This window comes from Prunus avium, chromosome 3 (assembly GCF_965620075.1).
Source record: "Prunus avium chromosome 3, drPruAviu1.hap1.1, whole genome shotgun sequence".
Classification (NCBI taxonomy): domain Eukaryota; kingdom Viridiplantae; phylum Streptophyta; class Magnoliopsida; order Rosales; family Rosaceae; genus Prunus; species Prunus avium.
Genome location: NC_142286.1, coordinates 15,972,008 through 15,986,968, shown reverse-complemented (window position 1 = coordinate 15,986,968; position 14,961 = coordinate 15,972,008).

Here is a 14,961-nt window from a genome sequence, read left to right as displayed (position 1 = left end):
ACTCACCAATTGACTCCTCCCACCATATTATGATGTTGCCCAAGTTTTGGGCTCGATCCGAAATCAATAGGTGTGAGAAATTGGACAATTCAACTTCAACGGTAGTTCGTTCCTAATTGGAGTGGTTGGTGTATTCCTTATTTCAAGCGATTGAATTTCACTCAAAACTAACCAAATGACTCCTCCCACCATATTATGATGTTGCCCAAGTTTTGGGGTCGATCCGAAATCAATAGGTGTTCCAAATTGGACAATTCAAGTTCAACGGCAGTTCGTTCCTAATTGGAGTGGTTGGTGTATTCCATAATTCTAGCGATTGGATTTCACTCAAAACTCACCAAATGACTCCTCCAACCATATTATGATGTTGCCCATGTTTTGGGCTCGATCTGAAATCAATAGGACTGAGAAATTGGTCAATTTAATTTCGACGACAATTCGTTCCTAATTGGAGTGGTTGGTGTATTCCATACTTCTAGCGATTGGATTTCACTCAAAACTCACCAAATGACTCCTCCCACCATATTATGATGTTGCCCAAGTTTTGGGCTCGATCCGAAATCAATAGGTGTTCCAAATTGGACAACTCAAGTTCAACGGCAGTCCGTTCGTAACTGGAGTGTTTGGTGTATTCCATACTTCTAGCGATTGGATTTCACTCAAAACTCACCAAATGACTCCTCCCACCATATTATGATGTTGCCCAAGTTTTGGGCTCGATCCGAAATCAATAGGTCTGAGAAATTGGACAATTCAAGTTCAACGGCAGTTCGTTCCTAATTGGAGTGGTTGGTGTATTCCATACTTCTAGCGATTGGATTTCACTCAAAACTCACCAAATGACTCCTCCCACCATATTATGATGTTGCCCATGTTTTGGGCTCGATCCGAAATCAATAGGTGTTCCAAATTGGACAATTCAAGTTCAACGGCAGTTCGTCCCTAAATGGAGTGGTTGGTGTATTCCATACTTCTAGCGATTGGATTTCACTCAAAACTCACCAAATGACTCCTCCCACCATATTATGATGTTGCCCAAGTTTTGGGCTCGATCCGAAATCAATAGGTGTTCCAAATTGGACAACTCAAGTTCAACGGCAGTCCGTTCGTAACTGGAGTGTTTGGTGTATTCCATACTTCTAGCGATTGGATTTCACTCAAAACTCACCAATTGACTCCTCCCACCATATTATGATGTTGCCCAAGTTTTGGGCTCGATCCGAAATCAATAGGTGTGAGAAATTGGACAATTCAACTTCAACGGTAGTTCGTTCCTAATTGGAGTGGTTGGTGTATTCCTTATTTCAAGCGATTGAATTTCACTCAAAACTAACCAAATGACTCCTCCCACCATATTATGATGTTGCCCAAGTTTTGGGGTCGATCCGAAATCAATAGGTGTTCCAAATTGGACAATTCAAGTTCAACGGCAGTTCGTTCCTAATTGGAGTGGTTGGTGTATTCCATAATTCTAGCGATTGGATTTCACTCAAAACTCACCAAATGACTCCTCCAACCATATTATGATGTTGCCCATGTTTTGGGCTCGATCTGAAATCAATAGGACTGAGAAATTGGTCAATTTAATTTCGACGACAATTCGTTCCTAATTGGAGTGGTTGGTGTATTCCATACTTCTAGCGATTGGATTTCACTCAAAACTCACCAAATGACTCCTCCCACCATATTATGATGTTGCCCAAGTTTTGGGCTCGATCCGAAATCAATAGGTGTTCCAAATTGGACAACTCAAGTTCAACGGCAGTCCGTTCGTAACTGGAGTGTTTGGTGTATTCCATACTTCTAGCGATTGGATTTCACTCAAAACTCACCAATTGACTTCTCCCACCATATTATGATGTTGCCCAAGTTTTGGGCTCGATCCGAAATCAATAGGTGTGAGAAATTGGACAATTCAACTTCAACGGTAGTTCGTTCCTAATTGGAGTGGTTGGTGTATTCCTTATTTCTAGCGATTGAATTTCACTCAAAACTAACCAAATGCCTCCTCCCACCATATTATGATGTTGCCCAAGTTTTGGGGTCGATCCGAAATCAATAGGTGTTCCAAATTGGACAATTCAAGTTCAACGGCAGTTCGTTCCTAATTGGAGTGGTTGGTGTATTCCATACTTCTAGCGATTGGATTTCACTCAAAACTCACCAAATGACTCCTCCAACCATATTATGATGTTGCCCATGTTTTGGGCTCGATCCGAAATCAATAGGACTGAGAAATTGGTCAATTTAATTTCAACGACAATTCGTTCCTAATTGGAGTGGTTGGTGTATTCCATACTTCTAGCGATTGGATTTCACTCAAAACTCACCAAATGACTCCTCCCACCATATTATGATGTTGCCCAAGTTTTGGGCTCCATCCGAAATCAATAGGTGTTCCAAATTGGACAATTCAAGTTCAATGGCAGTTCGTTCCTAATTGGAGTGGTTGGTGTATTCGATACTTCTAGCGATTGGATTTCACTCAAAACTCACCAAACGACTCCTCCCACCATATTATGTTGTTGCCCAAGTTTTGGGCTCGATCCGAAATCAATAGGTCTTCCAAATTGGACAATTTAAGTTCAACGGCAGTTTGTTCCTAACTGGAGTGGTTGGTGTATTCCATACTTCTAGCGATTGGATTTCACTCAAAACTCACCAATTGACTCCTCCCACCATATTATGATGTTGCCCAAGTTTTGGGCCCGATCCGAAATCAATAGGTGTTCCAAATTGGACAATTCAAGTTCAACGGCAGTTCGTTCCTAATTGGAGTGGTTGGTGTATTCCATACTTCTAGCGATTGGATTTCACTAAAAACTCACCAAATGACTCCTCCATCCATATTATGACGTTTCCCAAGTTTTGGGCTCGATCCGAAATCAATAGGTGTTCCAAATTGGACAATTCAAGTTCAACGGCAGTTCGTTCCTAATTGGAGTGGTTGGTGTATTCCATACTTCTAGCGATTGGATTTCACTCAAAACTCACTAAATGACTCCTCCCACCATATTATGATGTTGCCCATGTTTTGGGTTCGATCCGAAATCAATAGGTGTGAGAAATTGGACAATTCAAGTTCAACGGCAGTTCGTTCCTAATTGGAGTGGTTGGTGTATTCGATACTTCTATCGATTGGATTTCACTCAAAACTCTCCAAATGACTCCTCCCACCATCTTATGATATTGCCCAAGTTTTGGGCTCGATCCGAAATAAATAGGTGTTCGAAATTGGACAATTCAAGTTCAACGGCAGTTCGTTCCAAATTGGAGTGGTTGGTGTATTCCATACTTCTAGCGATGGGATTTCACTCAAAACTCACCAAATGACTCCTCCCACCATATTATGATGTTTCCCAAGTTTTGGGCTCGATCCGAAATCAATAGGTGTTCCAAATTGGACAATTCAAGTTCAACGGCAGTTCGTTCCTAATTGGAGTGGTTGGTGTATTCCATACTTCTAGCGATTGGATTTCACTCAAAACTCACCAAATGACTCCTCCCACCATATTATGATGTTGCCCAATTTTTGGGCTCGATCCGAAATCAATAGGTGTGAGAAATTGGTCAATTCAATTTCAACGACAGTTCGTTCCTAATCGGAGTAGTTGTTGTATTCCGTACTTCTAGCGATTGCATTTCACTCAAAACTAACCAAATGACTCCTCCCACCATATTATGATGTTGCCCAAGTTTTGGGCTCGATCCGAAATGAATAGGTGTGAGAAATTGGACAATTCAAGTTCAACGGCAGTTCATTCCTAATTGGAGTGGTTGGTGGATTCCATACTTCTAGCGATTGTATTTCACTCAAAACTCACGAAATGACTCCTCCCACCATATTATATTGTTGCCCAAGTTTGGGGCTCGATCCGAAATCAATAGGTGTGAGAAATTGGACAATTCAAGTTCAACAGCGGTTCGTTCCTAATTGGAGTGGTTGGTGTATTCCATACTTCTAGCAATTGGATTTCACTCAAAATTCACCAAATGACTCCTCCCACCATATTATGATGTTGCCCAAGTTTAGGGCTCGATCCGAAATCAATAGGTGTGAGAAATTGGTCAATTCAATTTCAACGACTGTTCGTTCCTAATCGGAGTAGTTGTTGTATTCCATACTTCTAGCGATTGGATTTCACTAAAAACTAACCAAATGACTCCTCCCACCATATTATGATGTTGCCCAAGTTTTGGGCTCGATCCGAAATCAATAGGTGTGAGAAATTGGTCAATTCAATTTCAACGACAGTTCGTTCCTAATCGGAGTAGTTGTTGTATTCCATACTTCTAGCGATTGGATTTCACTCAAAACTAACCAAATGACTCCTCCCACCATATTATGATATTGCCCAAGTTTTGGGGTTGATCCGAAATCAATAGGTGTGAGAAATTAGACAATTCAAATTCCACGGCGGTTCATTCCTAATTGGAGTGGTTGGTGTATTCCATACTTCTAGCGATTGGATTTCACTCAAAACTCACCAAACGACTCCTCCCTCCGTATTATGATGTTGCCCAAGTTTTGGGCTCGATCCGAAATCAATAGGTGTTCCAAATTGGACAATTCAAGTTCAACGGCAGTTCGTTCCTAATTGGAGTCGTTGGTGTATTCCATACTTCTAGCGATTGGATTTCACTCAAAATTCACCAAATGACTCCGCCCACCATATTATGATGTTGCCCAAGTTTTGGGCTCGATCCGAAATCAATAGTTGTGAGAAATTAGACAATTCAAGTTCAACAGAAGTTCGTTCCTAATTGGAGTGGTTGGTATATTCCATACTTCTAGCGATTGGATTTCACTCAAAACTCACGAAATGACTCCTCCCACCATATTATGTTGTTGCCCAAGTTTGGGGCTCGATCCGAAATCAATAGGTGTGAGAAATTGGACAATTCAAGTTCAACGGCAGTTCGTTCCTAATTGGAGTGGTTGGTGTATTCCATACTTCTAGCGATTGGATTTCGCTCAAAACTCACCAAATGACTCCTCCCACCATATTATGATGTTGCCCAAGTTTTGGGCTCGATCCGAAATCAATAGGTGTGAGAAATTGGTCAATTCAATTTCAACGACCGTTCGTTCCTAATCGGAGTAGTTGTTGTATTCCATACTTCTAGCGATTGGATTTCACTCAAAACCAACCAAATGACTCCTCCCACCATATTATGATGCGGCCCATGTTTCGGGCTCAATCCGAAATCAATAGGTGTTCCAAATTGGACAATTTAAGTTCAACGGCAGTTCGTTCCTAATTGGAGTCGTTGGTGTATTCCATACTTCTAGCGATTGGATTTCACTCAAAATTCACCAAATGACTCCTCCAACCATATTATGATGTTGCCCAAGTTTTGGGCTCGATCCGAAATCAATAGTTGTGAGAAATTAGACAATTCAAGTTCAACGGAAGTTCGTTCCTAATTGGAGTGGTTGGTGTATTCCATACTTCTAGCGATTGGATTTCACTCAAAACTCACCGAATGACTCCACCCACCATATTATGTTGTTGCGCAAGTTTGGGGCTCGATCCGAAATCAATAGGTGTGAGAAATTGGACAATTCAAGTTCAACGGCAGTTCGTTCCTAATTGGAGTGGTTGGTGCATTCCATACTTCTAGCGATTGGATTTCACTCAAAACTCACCAAATGACTCCTTCCAACGCATTATGATGTTGCCCAAGTTTTGGGCTCGATCTGAAATCAATAGGTGTTCCAAATTGGACAATTCAAGTTCAACGGCAGTTCGTTCCTAATTGGATTGGTTGGTGTATTCCATACTTCTAGCGATTGGATTTCACTTAAAACTCACCAAACGACTCCACCCACCTTATTATGATGTTGCCCAAGGTTAGGGCTCGACCCAAAATCAATAGGTGCGAGAAATTGGACAATTCAAGTACAACGGTAGTTCGTTCCTAATTGGAGTGGTTGGTGTATTCCATACTTCTAGCGACTGGATTTCACTCAAAACTCACCAAATGACTCCTCCCACCATATTATGATATTGCCCAAGTTTTGGGTTCGATCCGAAATCAATTGGTGTGAGAAAGTGGTCAATTAAATTCCGACGACAGTTCGTTCCTAATCGGAGTAGTTGTTGTATTCCATACTTCTAGCATTTGGATTTCACTCAAAACTCACCAAATGACTCCTCCCACCATATTATGATGTTGCCCAAGTTTTGGGCTCGATCCGAAATCAATAGGTGTTCCAAATTGGACAATTCAAGTTCAACGGCAGTACGTTCCTAATTGGAGTGCTTGGTGTATTCCATACTACTAGCGATTGCATTTCACTCAAAACTCACCAAAATGACTCCACCCACCATATTATGATGTTGCCCAAGTTTTGGGCTCGATCCGAAATCAATAGGTGTTCCAAATTGGACAATTCAAGTTCAACGGCAGTTCGTTCCTAATTGGAGTGGTTGGTGTATTCCATACTTCTTGCGATTGGATTTCACTCAAAACTCACCAAATGACTCCTCCCACCATATTATGTTGTTGCCCAAGTTTGGGGCTCGATCCGAAATCAATAGGTGTGAGAAATTGGACTATTCAAATTCAACGGCAGTTCGTTCCTAATTGGAGTGGTTGGTGTATTCCATACTTCTATCGATTGGATTTCACTCAAAACTCAACAAATGACTCCTCCCACCATATTATGCTATTGCCCAAGTGTGGGGCTCGATCCGAAAACAATAGGTGTGAGAAATTGGACAATTCATGTTCAACGGCAGTTCGTTCCTAATTGGAGTGGTTGGTGTATTCCATACTTCTAGCGATTGGATTTCACTCAAAACTCACCAAATGACTCCTCCCACCGTATTATGATGTTGCCCAAGTTTTGGGCTCGATCCGAAATCAATAGGTGTTCCAAATTGGACAATTCAAGTTCAACAGCAATTCGTTCCTAATTGGAGTGGTTGGTGTATTCCATACTTCTAGCGATCGGATTTCGCTCAAAACTCACCAAAATGACTCCACCCACCATATTATGATGTTGCCCAAGTTTTGGGCTCTATCCGAAATCAATAGGTGTGAGAAATTGGACAATTCAAGTTGAACGGCAGTTCGTTCCTAATTCGAGTGGTTGGTGTATTCCATACTTCTAGCGATTGGATTTCACTCAAAACTCACCAAATGACTCCTCCCACCATATTATGATGTTGCCCAAGTTTTGGGCTCGATCCGAAATCAATAGGTGTTCCAAATTGGACAATTCAAGTTCAACGGCAGTTCGTTCCTAATTGAAGTGGTTGGTGTATTCCATACTTCTAGCGATTGGATTTCACTCAAAACTCACCAAAATGACTCCACCCACCATATTATGATGTTGCCCAAGTTTTGGGCTCGATCCGAAATCAATAGGTGTGAGAAATTGGACAATTCAAGTTGAACGGCAGTTCGTTCCTAATTGGAGTGGTTGGTGTATTCCATACTTCTATCGATTGGATTTCACTCAAAACTCACCAAATGACTCCTCCCACCATATTATGATGTTGCCCAAGTTTTGGGCTCGATCCGAAATCAACAGGTGTGAGAAATTGGACAATTCAAGCTCAACGGCAGTTCGTTCCTAATTGGACTGGTTGGTGTATTCCATACCTCTAGTGATTGGATTTCACTCAAAACTCACCAAATGACTCCTCCCACCATATTATGATGTTGCCCAAGTTTTGGGCTCGATCCGAAATCAATAGGTGTTCCAAATTGGACAATTCAAGTTCAACGGCAGTTCGTTCCTAATTGGAGTGGTTGGTGTATTCCACACTTCTAGCGTTTGGATTTCACTCAAAACTCACCAAATGACTCCTCCCACCATATTATGTTGTTGCCCAAGTTTTGGGCTCGATCCGAAATCAATAGGTGCGGGAAATTGGTCAATTCAATTCCAACGATAGTTTGTTCCTAATCGGAGTGGTTGTTGTATTCCATACTTCTAGCGTTTGGATTTCACTCAAAACTCACCAAATGACTCCTCCCACCATATTATGATGTTGCCCAAGTTTTGGTCTCGATCCGAAATCAATAGGTGTTCCAAATTGGACAATTCATGTTCAACGGCAGTTCGTTCCAAATTGGAGTGGTTGGTGCATTCCATACTTCTGGCGATTGGATTTCACTCAAAACTCACCAAATGATTCCTCACACCATATTATGATGTTGCCCAAGTTTTGGGCTCGATCCGAAATCAATAGGTGTGAGAAATTGGTCAATTCAATTTCAACGGCAGTTCGTTCCTAATCGGAGTAGTTGTTGTATTCCATACTTCTAGCGATTGGATTTCACTCAAAACTCACCAAATGACTCCTACCACCATATTATGATGTTGCCCAAGTTTGGGGCTCGATCCGAAATCAATAGGTGTGAGAAATTGGACAATTCAAGTTCAACGGCAGTTCGTTCCTAATTGGAGTGGTTGGTGTATTCCATACTTCTAGCGATTGGATTTCAGTCAAAACTCACCAAATGACTCCTCCCACCATATTATGATGTTGCCCATATTTTGGGCTCGATCCGAAATCAATAGGTGTTCCAAATTGGACAGTCAAGTTCAACGGCAGTTTGTTCCTAATTGGAGTGGTTGGGGTATTCCATACTTCTAGCGATTGGATTTCACTCAAAACTAACGAAATGACTCCTCCCACCATATTATGATGTTGCCCAAGTTTTGGGCTCGATCCGAAATCAATAGGTGTTCGAAATTGCACAATTCAAGTTCAACGGCAGTTCGTTCCTAATTGGAGTGGTTGGTGTATTCCATACTTCTAGCGTTTGGATTTCACTCAAAACTCACCAAATGACTCCTCCAACCACATTACGGTGTTGCCCAAGTTTTGGGCTCGATCCGAAATCAATAGGTGTTCCAAATTGGACAATTCAAGTTCAACGGCAGTTCGTTCCTAATTGGAGTGGTTGGTGTATTCCATACTTCTAGCGTTTGGATTTCACTCAAAACTCACCAAATGACTCCTCCCACCATATTACGGTGTTGCCCAAGTTTTGGGCTCGATCCGAAATCAATAGGTGTTCCAAATTGGACAATTCAAGTTCAACGGCAGTTTGTTCCTAATTGGAGTGGTTGGTGTATTCCACACTTCTAGCGATTGGATTTCACTCAAAACTCACCAAATGACTCCTCCCACCATATTACGGTGTTGCCCAAGTTTTGGGTTCGATCCGAAATCAATAGGTGTTCCAAATTGGACAATTCAAGTTCAACGGCAGTTTGTTCCTAATTGGAGTGGTTGGTGTATTCCACACTTCTAGCGATTGGATTTCACTCAAAACTCACCAAATGACTCCTCCCACCATATTATGATGTTGCCCAAGTTTTGGGCTCGATCCGAAATCAATAGGTGTGAGAAATTGGTCAATTCAATTCCAACGACATTTTGTTCCTAATCGGAGTAGTTGTTGTATTCCACACTTCTAGCGTTTGGATTTCACTCAAAACTCACCAAATGACTCCTCCCACGATATTATGATGTTGCCAAGTTTTGGGCTCGATCCGAAATCAATAGGTGTGAGAAATTGGACAATTCAAGTTCAACGGCAGTTCGTTTCTAATTGGAGTCTTTGGTGCATTCCATACTTCTAGCGATTGGATTTCACTCAAAATTCACCAAATGACTCCTCCCACCATATTATGATGTTGCCCATGTTTTGGGCTCGATCCGAAATCAATATGTGTGAGAAATTGGTCAAGTCAATTTCAACGACAGTTCATTCCTAATCAGAGTAGTTGTTGTATTCCATACTTCTAGCGATTGGATTTCACTCAAAACTCACCAAATGACTCCTACCACATATTATGATGTTGCCCAAGTTTGGGGTTCGATCCGAAATCAATAGGTGTGAGAAATTGGACAATTCAAGTTCAATGGCAGTTCGTTCCTAATGGGAGTGGTTGGTGTATTCCATACTTCTAGCGATTGGATTTCACTCAAAACTCACCAAATGACTCCTCCCACCACATTATGATGTTGCCCAAGTTTTGGGCTCGATCCGAAATCAATAGGTATTCGTAATTGGACAATTCAAGTTCAACGGCAGTTCGTTCCTAATTGGAGTGGTTGGTGTATTCCACACTTCTAGCGATTGGATTTCATTCAAAACTCACCAAATGACTCCTCCCACCATATTATGATGTTGCCCAAGTTTGGGGCTCGATCCGAAATCAATAGGTTTGAGAAATTGGACAATTCAAGTTCAACGGCAGTTCGTTCCTAATTGGAGTGGTTGGTGTATTCCATACTTCTAGCGATTGGATTTCACTCAAAATTCACCAAATGACTCCTCCCACCATATTATGATGTTGCCCAAGTTTTGGGCTCGATCCGAAATCAATATGTGTGAGAAATTGGTCAATTCAATTTCAACGACAGTTCGTTCCTAATCGGAGTAGTTGTTGTATTCCATACTTCTAGTGATTGGATTTCACTTAAAACTCACCAAACGACTCCACCCACCTCATTATGATGTTGCCCAAGGTTAGGGCTCGACCCGAAATCAATAGGTGCGAGAAATTGGACAATTCAAGTACAACGGCAGTTCGTTCCTAATTGGAGTGGTAGGTGTATTCCATACTTCTAGCGATTGGATTTCACTCAAAACTCACCAAATGACTCCTCCCACCATATTATGATGTTGCCCAAGTTTTGGGCTCGATCCGAAATCAATAGGTGTGAGAAATTGATCAATTCAATTCCAACGACATTTTGTTCCTAATCGGAGTAGTTGTTGTATTCCATACTTCTAGCGTTTAGATTTCACTCAAAACTCACCAAATGACTCCTCCCACGATATTATGATGTTGCCCAAGTTTTGGGCTCGATCCGAAATCAATAGGCATGAGAAATTGGACAAGTCAAGTTCAACGGCAGTTCGTTCCTAATTGGAGTGGTTGGTGTATTCCATACTTCTAGCAATTGGATTTCACTCAAAACTCACCAAATGACTCCTCCCACCATATTATGATGTTGCCGAAGTTTTGGGCTCGTTCCGAAATCAATAGGTGTTCGAAATTGAACAATTCAAGTTCAACGGCAGTTCGTTCCTAATTGGAGTGGTTGGTGTATTCCATATTTCTAGCGATTGGATTTCACTCAAAACTCACCAAATGACTCCTCCCACCACATTATGATGTTGCCCAAGTTTTGGGCTCGATCCGAAATCAATAGGTATTCGTAATTGGACAATTCAAGTTCAACGGCAGTTCGTTCCTAATTTGAGTGGTTGGTGTATTCCATACTTCTAGCGATTGGATTTCACTCAAAACTCAGCAAATGACTCCTCCCACCATATTATGATGGTGCCCATGTTTTGGGATCAATCCGAAATCAATAGGTGTTCCAAACTGGACAATCAAGTTCAACGGCAGTTCGTTCCTAATTGGAGTGGTTGGTGTATTCCATACTTCTAGCGATTGGATTTCACTCAAAACTCACCAAATGACTCCTCCCACCATATTATGATGTTGCCGAAGTTTTGGGCTCGTTCCGAAATCAATAGGTGTTCGAAATTGAACAATTCAAGTTCAACGGCAGTTCGTTCCTAATTTGAGTGGTTGGTGTATTCCATACTTCTAGCGATTGGATTTCACTCAAAACTCAGCAAATGACTCCTCCCACCATATTATGATGTTGCCCAAGTTTTGGGCTCGATCCGAAATCAATAGGTGTGAGAAATTGGACAATTCAAGTTCAACGGCAGTTCGTTCCTAATTGGAGTGGTTGGTGTATTCTTACTTCTAGCGATTGGATTTGACTCAAAACTAACCAAATGACACCCCCCACAATATTATGATGTTGCCCAAGTTTTGGGCTCGATCCGAAATCAATAGGTGTTCGAAATTGCACAATTCAAGTTCAACGCAAGTTCGTTCCTAATTGGAGTGGTCGGTGTATTCCATACTTCTAGCGATTGGATTTCACTCAAATCTCACCAAATGACTCCTCCCACCATATTACGGTGTTGCCCAAGGTTTGGGCTCGATCCGAAATCAATAGGTGTTCCAAATTGGACAATTCAAGTTCAACGGCAGTTCGTTCCTAATTGGAGTGGTTGGTGTATTCCATACTTCTAGCGATTGGATTTCACTCAAAACTCAGCAAATGACTCCTCCCACCATATTATGATGTTGCCCAAGTTTTGGGCTCGATCCGAAATCAATAGGTGTGAGAAATTGGACAATTCCAGTTCAACGGCAGTTCGTTCCTAATTGGAGTGGTTGGTGTATCCTTACTTCTAGCGATTGGATTTGACTCAAAACTAACCAAATGACACCCCCCACAATATTATGATGTTGCCCAAGTTTTGGGCTCGATCCGAAATCAATAGGTGTTCCAAATTGGACAATTCAAGTTCAACGGCAGTTCGTTCCTAATTGGAGTGGTTGGTGTATTCCATACTTCTAGCGATTGGATTTCACTCAAAAGTCACCAAATGACTCCTCCCACCATATTATAATGTTGCCCAAGTCTTGGGATCGATCCGAAATCAATAGGTCTTCCAAATTGGACAATTCAAATTCAACGGCAGTTTGTTCCTAATTGGAGTGGTTGGGGTATTCCATACTTCTAGTGATTGGATTTCACTCAAAACTCACCAAATAACTCCTCCCACCATATTATGATGTTGCCCAAGTTTGGGGTTCGATCCGAAATCAATAGGTGTCAGAAATTGGACAATTCAAGTTCAACGGCAGTTCGTTCCTAATTGGAGTGGTTGGTGTATTCCATACTTCTAGCGATTGGATTTCACTCAAAACTCACCAAATGACTCCTCCCACCATATTATGATGGTGCCCATGTTTTGGGATCAATCCGAAATCAATAGGTGTTCCAAATTGGACAATCAAGTTCAACGGCAGTTCGTTCCTAATTGGAGTGGTTGGTGTATTCCATACTTCTAGCGATTGGATTTCACTCAAAACTCACCAAATGACTCCTCCCACCATATTATGATGGTGCCCATGTTTTGGGATCAATCCGAAATCAATAGGTGTTCCAAACTGGACAATCAAGTTCAACGGCAGTTCGTTCCTAATTGGAGTGGTTGGTGTATTCCATACTTCTAGCGATTGGATTTCACTCAAAACTCACCAAATGACTCCTCCCACCATATTATGATGTTGCCGAAGTTTTGGGCTCGTTCCGAAATCCATAGATGTTCGAAATTGAACAATTCAAGTTCAACGGCAGTTCGTTCCTAATTGGAGTGGTTGGTGTATTCCATACTTCTAGCGATTGGATTTCACTCAAAACTCAGCAAATGACTCCTCCCACCATATTATGATGTTGCCCAAGTTTTGGGCTCGATCCGAAATCAATAGGTGTGAGAAATTGGACAATTCAAGTTCAACGGCAGTTCGTTCCTAATTGGAGTGGTTGGTGTATTCTTACTTCAAGCGATTGGATTTGACTCAAAACTAACCAAATGACACCCCCCACAATATTATGATGTTGCCCAAGTTTTGGGCTCGATCCGAAATCAATAGGTGTGAGAAATTGGTCAATTCAATTGCAACGACAGTTCGTTCCTAATTGGAGTGGTTGGTGTATTCCATACTTCTAGCGATTGGATTTCACTCAAAAGTCACCAAATGACTCCTCCCACCATATTATAATGTTGCCCAAGTCTTGGGATCGATCCGAAATCAATAGGTCTTCCAAATTGGACAATTCAAATTCAACGGCAGTTTGTTCCTAATTGGAGTGGTTGGGGTATTCCATACTTCTAGTGATTGGATTTCACTCAAAACTCACCAAATAACTCCTCCCACCATATTATGATGTTGCCCAAGTTTGGGGTTCGATCCGAAATCAATAGGTGTCAGAAATTGGACAATTCAAGTTCAACGGCAGTTCGTTCCTAATTGGAGTGGTTGGTGTATTCCATACTTCTAGCGATTGGATTTCACTCAAAACTCACCAAATGACTCCTCCCACCATATTATGATGGTGCCCATGTTTTGGGATCAATCCGAAATCAATAGGTGTTCCAAATTGGACAATCAAGTTCAACGGCAGTTCGTTCCTAATTGGAGTGGTTGGTGTATTCCATACTTCTAGCGATTGGATTTCACTCAAAACTCACCAAATGACTCCTCCCACCATATTATGATGGTGCCCATGTTTTGGGATCAATCCGAAATCAATAGGTGTTCCAAACTGGACAATCAAGTTCAACGGCAGTTCGTTCCTAATTGGAGTGGTTGGTGTATTCCATACTTCTAGCGATTGGATTTCACTCAAAACTCACCAAATGACTCCTCCCACCATATTATGATGTTGCCGAAGTTTTGGGCTCGTTCCGAAATCCATAGATGTTCGAAATTGAACAATTCAAGTTCAACGGCAGTTCGTTCCTAATTGGAGTGGTTGGTGTATTCCATACTTCTAGCGATTGGATTTCACTCAAAACTCAGCAAATGACTCCTCCCACCATATTATGATGTTGCCCAAGTTTTGGGCTCGATCCGAAATCAATAGGTGTGAGAAATTGGACAATTCAAGTTCAACGGCAGTTCGTTCCTAATTGGAGTGGTTGGTGTATTCTTACTTCTAGCGATTGGATTTGACTCAAAACTAACCAAATGACACCCCCCACAATATTATGATGTTGCCCAAGTTTTGGGCTCGATCCGAAATCAATAGGTGTTCGAAATTGCACAATTCAAGTTCAACGCAAGTTCGTTCCTAATTGGAGTGGTCGGTGTATTCCATACTTCTAGCGATTGGATTTCACTCAAATCTCACCAAATGACTCCTCCCACCATATTACGGTGTTGCCCAAGGTTTGGGCTCGATCCGAAATCAATAGGTGTTCCAAATTGGACAATTCAAGTTCAACGGCAGTTCGTTCCTAATTGGAGTGGTTGGTGTATTCCATACTTCTAGCGATTGGATTTCACTCAAAACTCAGCAAATGACTCCTCCCACCATATTA